The sequence below is a fragment of the Notolabrus celidotus genome, chromosome 17 (assembly GCF_009762535.1).
Source record: "Notolabrus celidotus isolate fNotCel1 chromosome 17, fNotCel1.pri, whole genome shotgun sequence".
NCBI classification, from domain to species: Eukaryota; Metazoa; Chordata; class Actinopteri; order Labriformes; family Labridae; genus Notolabrus; species Notolabrus celidotus.
Genome location: NC_048288.1, coordinates 28,836,046 through 28,844,401, shown reverse-complemented (window position 1 = coordinate 28,844,401; position 8,356 = coordinate 28,836,046). Strand labels below are relative to the sequence as shown.

The window sequence follows — 8,356 nt, the reverse complement described above, 5'->3', positions numbered from 1 at the left end:
CTTAAGTCCATATAAATCTGATTAGCTTGATTGACTCTGGTTCCTAGAAGGCAGCTCTTCTTCTGCGTTTATTGATTATGAATTGCAAAAATCTAAAAAGCTAACTGAATATTTCTATGTTTAAACACAACAGGGACATAATTTGAATCTCAAAATTGCAGGTCTTTGAAACAGAATTCATCCATTAAAATTTGTTGTGCTCTCAAGATAACCGCAGAATCCCCCAGGCAGAATTTGCGTTTCACAAAAAAAATTGAAGAGAAGTGGAAGAGGCTTGAAACAGCGAACAAGATGTCAAAACTTAATCAGAATTTTTTTCCAAAATCCACAATCTGTTCCCTACTTTGTGTTTCTGTTCCCATACAATATTCGACACTGCATGCTTGTTAGAAATGAAAGTTTTGTTGAAATAATTTCCTACATTTGACAGTTTCTCCCTGTGGATGAGACACTGCAGCTTAGCTCCCCCTCACATGCTAACAGCTCTCTCTGGTCAGAGCTCTGATTGGCTCAGGTTTGATCATTATAGACTGCATCGAGCTGTGATGGATCAGCATCTCTTCCCTGCAGCTTCACTCACAGAGACAAACCTTTCCATCACTTCGGTTTTACTCACAGCTGATACTCAGCGTTTTTTAATGATTGGTGGTTTTACTCCTACATTTGAATGCAAAGATGCAACAAATGTCTCCTTGTATCTTTAAATGTGATGGGGTGTTAACATCGTAGGCTTACAGTAAATACACAGAAGGGAACATTTAAAAATCAATGCAGCAGGAGCCACTTTAGGGACCACTGGTCCTGCAGCATTTACATTTTCCTGAAAACACTTCCAGTAAAACAAATTGGAAGTGACGGCAGCAGCAGTGGTTAATCCCTCGGCATCTATATCAGAAGTTCTGACAATTTCAACAGGAGATAGTAAACAGATTATTTGACTTTACTTAAAAGGAAAATGTGTGGCGACAAGTTTTTTTTATCGGTGTGTAGAATCTAAAGTTTTGACAAAGGCATCAACCAGCTGACATATTTCTAAAAGGCTGCGATTATCCTTACAAACAAGTAGTGCTTACTTTGTACATTTTGAGGTCCTGGAGCTCAGAGAGAATCAGGAGCAGACGTAAATAGTCTAGAAATGTTTCATAAACACACAGCAAGCCCTGTGATAGGCTGGCAACTTGTCCAGGGTATAGGCTCCAGACCCCCTGTGAACCTGGGATGCACGATAAACAGTAAACATAATAGATGGATGGATAAATCAACAGCGCCTGAGCCACACAGGATTATTCACAACAATTGCTCAAAATCAGCTGGAGAGAAACATGTGGAATCTCAGAACTGAACCAGTTGTCAGTCAGTTGAAGTTGTTGAGTCTTGTAATATTGCTACACCTTGCACCAACCATAGACTGCATACTTAATGGACGTAGTATCTGTGACGTCACCCATCTGTTTCTGAGGCGCTGTTTTGAAGCCAATTGTCGGTGGGAGCCATATTGGATATGCTGAACTCAACCAAATTTACTGTCGAGAAACCTGATGCCCTCAGGATGGTGCTACAGGTCTCACAAAACCAGGACCAATACATTCAGGGACAGCTTTTTCCCTAGAGCCACCAACGCTCTGAACACTAACCATAGAACACACTGACTACACATCTCCTCACTTGCAATAAATCAATGTGCAATATCCTGCACCCCCACCCCACCCAACGTGCAATACTCACTGCAATACTTTTGCTCTTGCTGCTATTGTTGATTCTATGTATATATGTATGTTTGCACATACGGATTAGTGCTCCTAATTTCGTTGTTTGCTAGTCATGCAATGACAATAAAGGCATCCTATTCTATCTATTCTAACATAACTACTGTCGAGCTAGTGTGAGGTAAAGAGGCGGGGTTTGAGCCTCCAAGCCAACAGCTACAGTGTTCCCGCCTGTCAATCAAGTCAGCTTAGCCTCTCATTGGAAGACTCATAATCTTAATATCTAAGAAACTGCTGCTTATAAAAAAAATTCAACCCCAGTACAGTGTGTGCCGATCCAGAAATTAGCTATCCAGACTACACTTGTTTTTTGTACCAGGCTTTAAACATGTTTATTTCTGCTGTAAAGATCGGCTTTTTTGAATGGGTGTGTATGTGGTTTCTGGTACTTCCAGAACCAACCTCAAGTGGACACTCGAGGAACTGCAGTTCCACATTGACTTCAATTCTCATAGCTGGAGGTTGTGGCTTGGCACCAACTCTTCTAAGATGTAGAATTGGATGGGACAGGGAGTAACTTTAGCCTATCACTATTTTTTAAATCTTTTTTAAGTTATATTTTTTGGCCTTTTTGCCTTTATTTTATAGGACAGCTGAAGACAGACAGGAATGGAGGGGAGTAGAGAGTGGGGGAAGACATGCAGGAAATGGTCGACCGGCCGGTAATCGAACTGGCAACCCCTGCGACAAAGACTGTAGCCTCTGTACGTGGGGCGCTTAGACCGCTAGGCCACCAGCGACCCCAGCCTATCACAATTTTTTATGCTAGCTATCAGTTGTAACTGCCCAGTAGCTGTTTTACTGCATCTGTCTTGATCTCGGCTTGCTTGTTCTGTGCAATTGCTGTGTTCACAAATGTCCAAACCACCCAAGCCCTTAGGAGGGAAACGCCCCTGGAACAACTTCTCCAACTGTTCCAGGTGTGAAATCGCCGCTATGTACCAACACCAAATTCTGCATAGACCTTGAAATAGTTGCCTAGGAATTTGTGCCAAATATGTGAAAAATATATCAAAAGAAAACAGAAAATGCAACAAAAAATACTGACTGTATAAAAGCACACATTTTAGTTCCCTTTGAAAAGCAGTGGCGTGTTGTTGTAATGCCTGAATTACTGACAGTAGAATAAAGGGTTGCATTCTGCAGTACAGGAAAGGATGTTGGGGTTTATGAGGCACCAAGCCATGAGGTCACACACTCATTGAACCATGGCAACTTATTGATCTCTATCCTGTTAGTACTGCCCACTTTGACACAAATGCAGTTAGTAATGTTGACAGAGCGGATAGATACTTATTAGATTACGTCCAGATCCCAGCGAATCGGTCCTGCTGTGTGGTCTCCCTACAGTGAAAGAGTGATTTATTCCAAAATGTACAGAGCATATTATCATTTCAGCGATGAATTAACTAATGGATTATGAACCATGGCATGGGATGAAGTTATTTCTTTAACTTACTGAATGAACAAAGTTTTACAGCTACAAACTACACATCCAATTTCTCATATTTCCACAACAATATGTTTCTTAAGGCTGACTAATTCTTTGCAAAACTCTGAGCTGAATACATTCAAGGTAACGGTTAGCATTGAAAACCTTCTAATCATACCACATGCAGTGCATCAGATAAAAGGCTTTACATCGCCGAGCCTGTGCTGTGTATGTGCTTTGAATGTACAGAGGTGTACGCACCGGCAGCGTGTCTTCTCTGATCAGTCGGCTGAATGCACAGGGATCCAGCAGGAACACAGGATGTTAGGGAGTCCATGCAGAGTAGAACAAACACTATCAGGGATGCACCCAGACAATCTTCTCTGCTTGAAAACATTACACTCCCAGAAAACTTGGAGAAGAAAGAAGTCTTCCAAGAATTGTGTGTGTGGTGTTTTTTCATGTTGAACCTGGACGGGTGTTCAGACGGTAACAATACCTACACAGTTAAATGAACACTATTATGTGCTGAGGTATTGATGCCTGAGTCTGGTGCTGATTTGAAAAACTTGGCTGTTTTTCTCTCTTTAACTTCTGCATTCTTTGGACTACCAATCACTAAACCAATGCAGTTTATGCAGATGACTTTTTACCAATGTGTCTGGTTCTGCTTGAGGTTTCTGCCTGTTCAGCTGAAATGCATCTTTGCCACTGCAACAAGGTGCTTCCTCATAATGGATTAATGTTAGGTCTCTCTGTAAAGAAAATTGAGTTTGCATGAAACGTGCTATACAAATAAGATTGCATTGACTTCCTTGTAACCATCTAATGCAATATTGTGATGTCTTAATTCTCCAAATGTTATCTACCTAAAACTACTGTAGATTCTACCTCTTTAACAATATAAGATAAGATAAGATACTCCTTTATTCATCCCACAACAGGGAAATTCATGGAGTTACAGCAGCAAACAAGAAGGTGTACAGTACAAGAATTTCAACAAGAATATATATAGAAAAGAAATGTCCATCAGAGATGACAGCTTGGCCATAATTCTCCTGTCAGCCACCACCTCCACAGGGTCCAGGACTGAGCTGAGCTGGCCTTCTTCACCAGTTAGTTCAGTCTTGCTCTCCTGTATCCTGTCCGCCCACAGCAGGTGAAATCCTTCCAATGTGGCGTTTGTGTCCGGTGTTAGCTCTATTAGCATGATGCTACTCTGGTGCTGGGTTAGCCCGTCCACCTTATTGTAGACAGATCTTACAGTCCCCATAACGGTGGGTGGATACTCCTGACTGTTTTGTGGGGTTTGTAAACAACACACACCTCCCAGCTGAGGTTAGGTGCTTATTATGGCGGACTCACCTCTATTTAAATGTACTGCATCAAACTGGTTGCCTTTTTTTCCTCTAAGAGATAAGAGATAAGATGCTCCTTTATTCGGCCCACAACGGGGAAATTCATGGAGTTACAGCAGCAAACAAGAAGGTGTACAGTGGATATATATAGGAAAAGAAATGTCCATCAGAGACGACAGCTTGGCCATAATTCTCCTGTCAGCCACCACCTCCACAGGGTCCAGGACTGAGCTGGCCGCCTTCACCAGTTAGTTCAGTCTTGCTCTCCTGTATCCTGTCCACCCACAGCAGGTGAAATCCTTCCAATGTGGCGTTCGTGTCCGGTGTTAGCTCTGTTAGCATGATGCTACTCTGCCAGTATTCCCTCTGGTGCTGGGTTAGCTCGTCCACTTTATAATAGATAGATCTTACATTCCCATAACGGTGGTAAATATACACATGGCGGCCATTTTTCTCTGATGCCAAGCTAAAACTCTGGTTTTAAAATGATAACACACTTCTTCATTTAAGGTTTTGAGACATTAAAATAAAGAATCTTAAAATAAAATAGTGAGCAGCAGTAGGGCCACACTTCATAACCCTGCATCTGTAACAGGACAACAGCTAATGTTAGTATCGAAACCCAGCACCAGAGGGAATACTGGCAGAGTAGCGTCATGCTAACAGAGCTAACACCGGACACTAACGCCACATTGGAAGGATTTCACCTGCTGTGGGCGGACAGGATACAGGAGAGCAAGACTGAACTAACTGGGGAAGAAGGCCAGCTCAGTCCTGGACCCTGTGGAGGTGGTGGCTGACAGGAGAATTATGGCCAAGCTGTCGTCTCTGATGGACATTTCTTTCCTATATATATTCTTGTTGAAATTCTTGTTCTCTACACCTTCTTGTTTGCTGCTGTAACTCCATGAATTTCCCCGTTGTGGCATGAATAAAGGAGTATCTTATCTTATCCTATCTTATATCCAAGCTAACATTATAGTTTGACCTCATAATGTGACGAGTTTGGTAAGTCTTTTTAAAAAATTATTATTATTTGATTTTCCAAATAGCAAGAAAGCCGATGACAGGGACAACACACCTGATTTACAGTCACACTAAAACACAAGAAACACACACACATGCAAAACAACAACAACAACAGTAAACAAACAAAATAGAAAACAAGGAAGGCCTTGTTTCCATTGGGTACACACACGATGGAGGGGGGTGGAGCAACATTAAAACAGTTTTTCATCTTACATGCACAGCCATGCCTACATATTCTGCAATCTATTGTCAGAGCTGCTCTCTGATTATGATCCATAGGGCATCCGGTCTGGTATGCTCACTGAGAGTTGAGGCTACACTCTCAATCCAAAGAAAGTCCAAAAAATCTGCAAGACAGGTTTGTATGTTGTAGCAGTCTGGTTTGTGAATTCTCCAGTTCATAAGTATTGTCCTTTCACAGACAAGAAAGCTAAAACAACAATGCGTTGGATTGCTATTGGCTGTATAGTGTCCATCATATGTCCGAGTATGCACACATCCGGGCGTTGAGGGATATGAACGTCCATTAAAACCTGTAAAATATTGATTACATGGGTGCAGAATCTTTCAACCATTGGACAAGACCACAGTAAGTGCATAAGGGTACCAATCCCACCACTACATTAGCTGTAGTGCGTATGATATGATAGCTAAGGGGTTAGCAGATTCGTTAATCTACCTCTCGGCATCGTCCAATGTTCCGTCTGTTTTTCACTTTCCTGTTCTTGATTGTTGAATATTTGTTAGATTCCCTGATTCCATACAATATGCAACCAAGCAAACCGTTAGCATTTCCCTTCTGTTAGCAGCTTCCCACTCTCAGTGTGCCTCCAGTGGAAATACCTTCTTTCTCTGCCTTTATCCAACAACATTTCTGAAGGTATTTCTTAGAACTATTTATTGATCCAACATGGCCGACACTCTTTGGTTCCAGCTTGTCAGCTTCTGAGTATTTCATACTTTCTTCTGGTTTTAAGTCCCTGTGAAAAGAGTTTTGAACCATCACGTTGGACAAACAGGATATTTGAAGACAACCTAACCTTACTCTTCTTAAAATTTTAACGACCACAGACTACTCTCCACCGAGAACGGCTGCCCGACCGCTATCAAGGAACAGATGTCGGATAACTTGCACCAGCTTAACCCTGAGAACACAGAAGTTCTTCAGAGACCCTCGGAGCACTTCTTTTAAAACAGCCACAGTGTGTTGGGCTTTTATATTCTGGTGAAAGAAAATAAAGAGTTTACTTTGAACAACATACTGACAATGAGTAGTACACTAACAAAAGCAAACAATCCTGTTTCTTGCAACTTAGCCACTCCACCTTTAACTAACTCACCCCTGAGGTCATGCATTGCTCCAGTGTTTGCCGCCAGTTACATCAAGCATGCTGGATTGCTTTTATGAACTCCTTTAATTCCCTTTAAAGAGAGAAATACTCATTTTAAGGCTTCATACTGTCCGTCTAATATCTCTCCACTAACCTCATTTCAATCAATCAATCTTTATTTATACAGCACCAAATCACAACAAACGTTATTTAAAGGTGCTTTTACAAACCGAGCAGGTCTAGACCGTACTCTATGTTCTATTATTAACAAAGACCCAACATCAAGACAGGATAAGATCCAGTCCCCTCTTACTAACAGGACTCAGTCTGATCTCATCTTAATCCACCATGAGCAGAGCACTTTGCAGCATTTAGCAAGTTACAGTGGCAAGGACAAACTTCCTTTAACAGACAGAAACCTCCAGCAGGACCAGACTCATGTTAGACACACATCTGCTGAGACCGTGTTGGAGAGAGGGATAGAGGAGATGAAGAGAGAGAGAGATGATAGTGGTGAGACGGATAGCAGTAGTTGTAGCAGCTGGAGTCTGGCACGTCCACAGCAGCAGGAACCTACGAGACAAGGGAGCTCAGGGACTCCAGAAAGGTCTGTCCAATCATTCATGACTTGAGCTATGTGTGATTTCCTGATTCCACTCGAGGCAATGTATAGCCACAAGTCTCATATGGTCTAGCGGTTAGGATTCCTGGTTTTCACCCAGGCGGCCCGGGTTCGACTCCCGGTATGGGAACAGTCTTTAACCTTTGCAGCTTCCATGCTCAATGCAAACACAGATTATTGATTTGATATCGCTGCTATCTCCACTGACTTGAACATTGAACTGTGACCTTTGCACGGGTGAATATTCAAGCGGTGTGTGATAGAACATGAAGCCCTCTGTGGTCTACTTTAAACTCTGGAAAGAGACTCCGATGTGTATCAAAGTAACAGCTTTTTAAACTTAAGATAAAAGTTAACTCAGGTCTTTTTTTGTGCACAAGGTTGAGCCTCCAGCAGGACCAGACTCATGTTAGACACACATCTGCTGAGACCGTGTTAGAGAGAGGGATAGAGGGAGATGAAGAGAGAGAGGGATGATAGTGGTGAGATGGATAGCAGTAGTTGTAGCAGCTGGAGTCTGGCACATCCACAGCAGCAGCGACTCAGAGGAGCCTACGAGACAAGGGAGCTCAGGGACACCAGTGAGGTCTATGGTTAGTAACTTTAATGGGACAGGAAGAGTTAAAGTAAGTGATGGGGGGTGAGATAGGATCCCACTTCAGCTTCTGTCTGGAACACTTCATTTTAGCTACTCTTGCCCCCTTACAAGTCCACTGTCTTCTGATTGGCCAGCTTTCCAGAAGCCTCATCCACTGCTGCATTTCCACCAAGTCATCGTCACTGAGTTGACCATTGTTTCTTTATTTCAAATGACAAAT

The 8,356-nt window shown here is 42.3% G+C and overlaps 1 non-coding gene across 1 annotated transcript; it reads left to right on the top strand.

Moving 5' to 3' along the window:
• Positions 1-7,596: 7,596 nt before the first annotated feature.
• trnae-uuc lies at positions 7,597-7,668 on the top strand. Its single transcript has one exon. It is a non-coding gene; the product is annotated as a tRNA-Glu (tRNA).
• Positions 7,669-8,356: the final 688 nt, after the last annotated feature.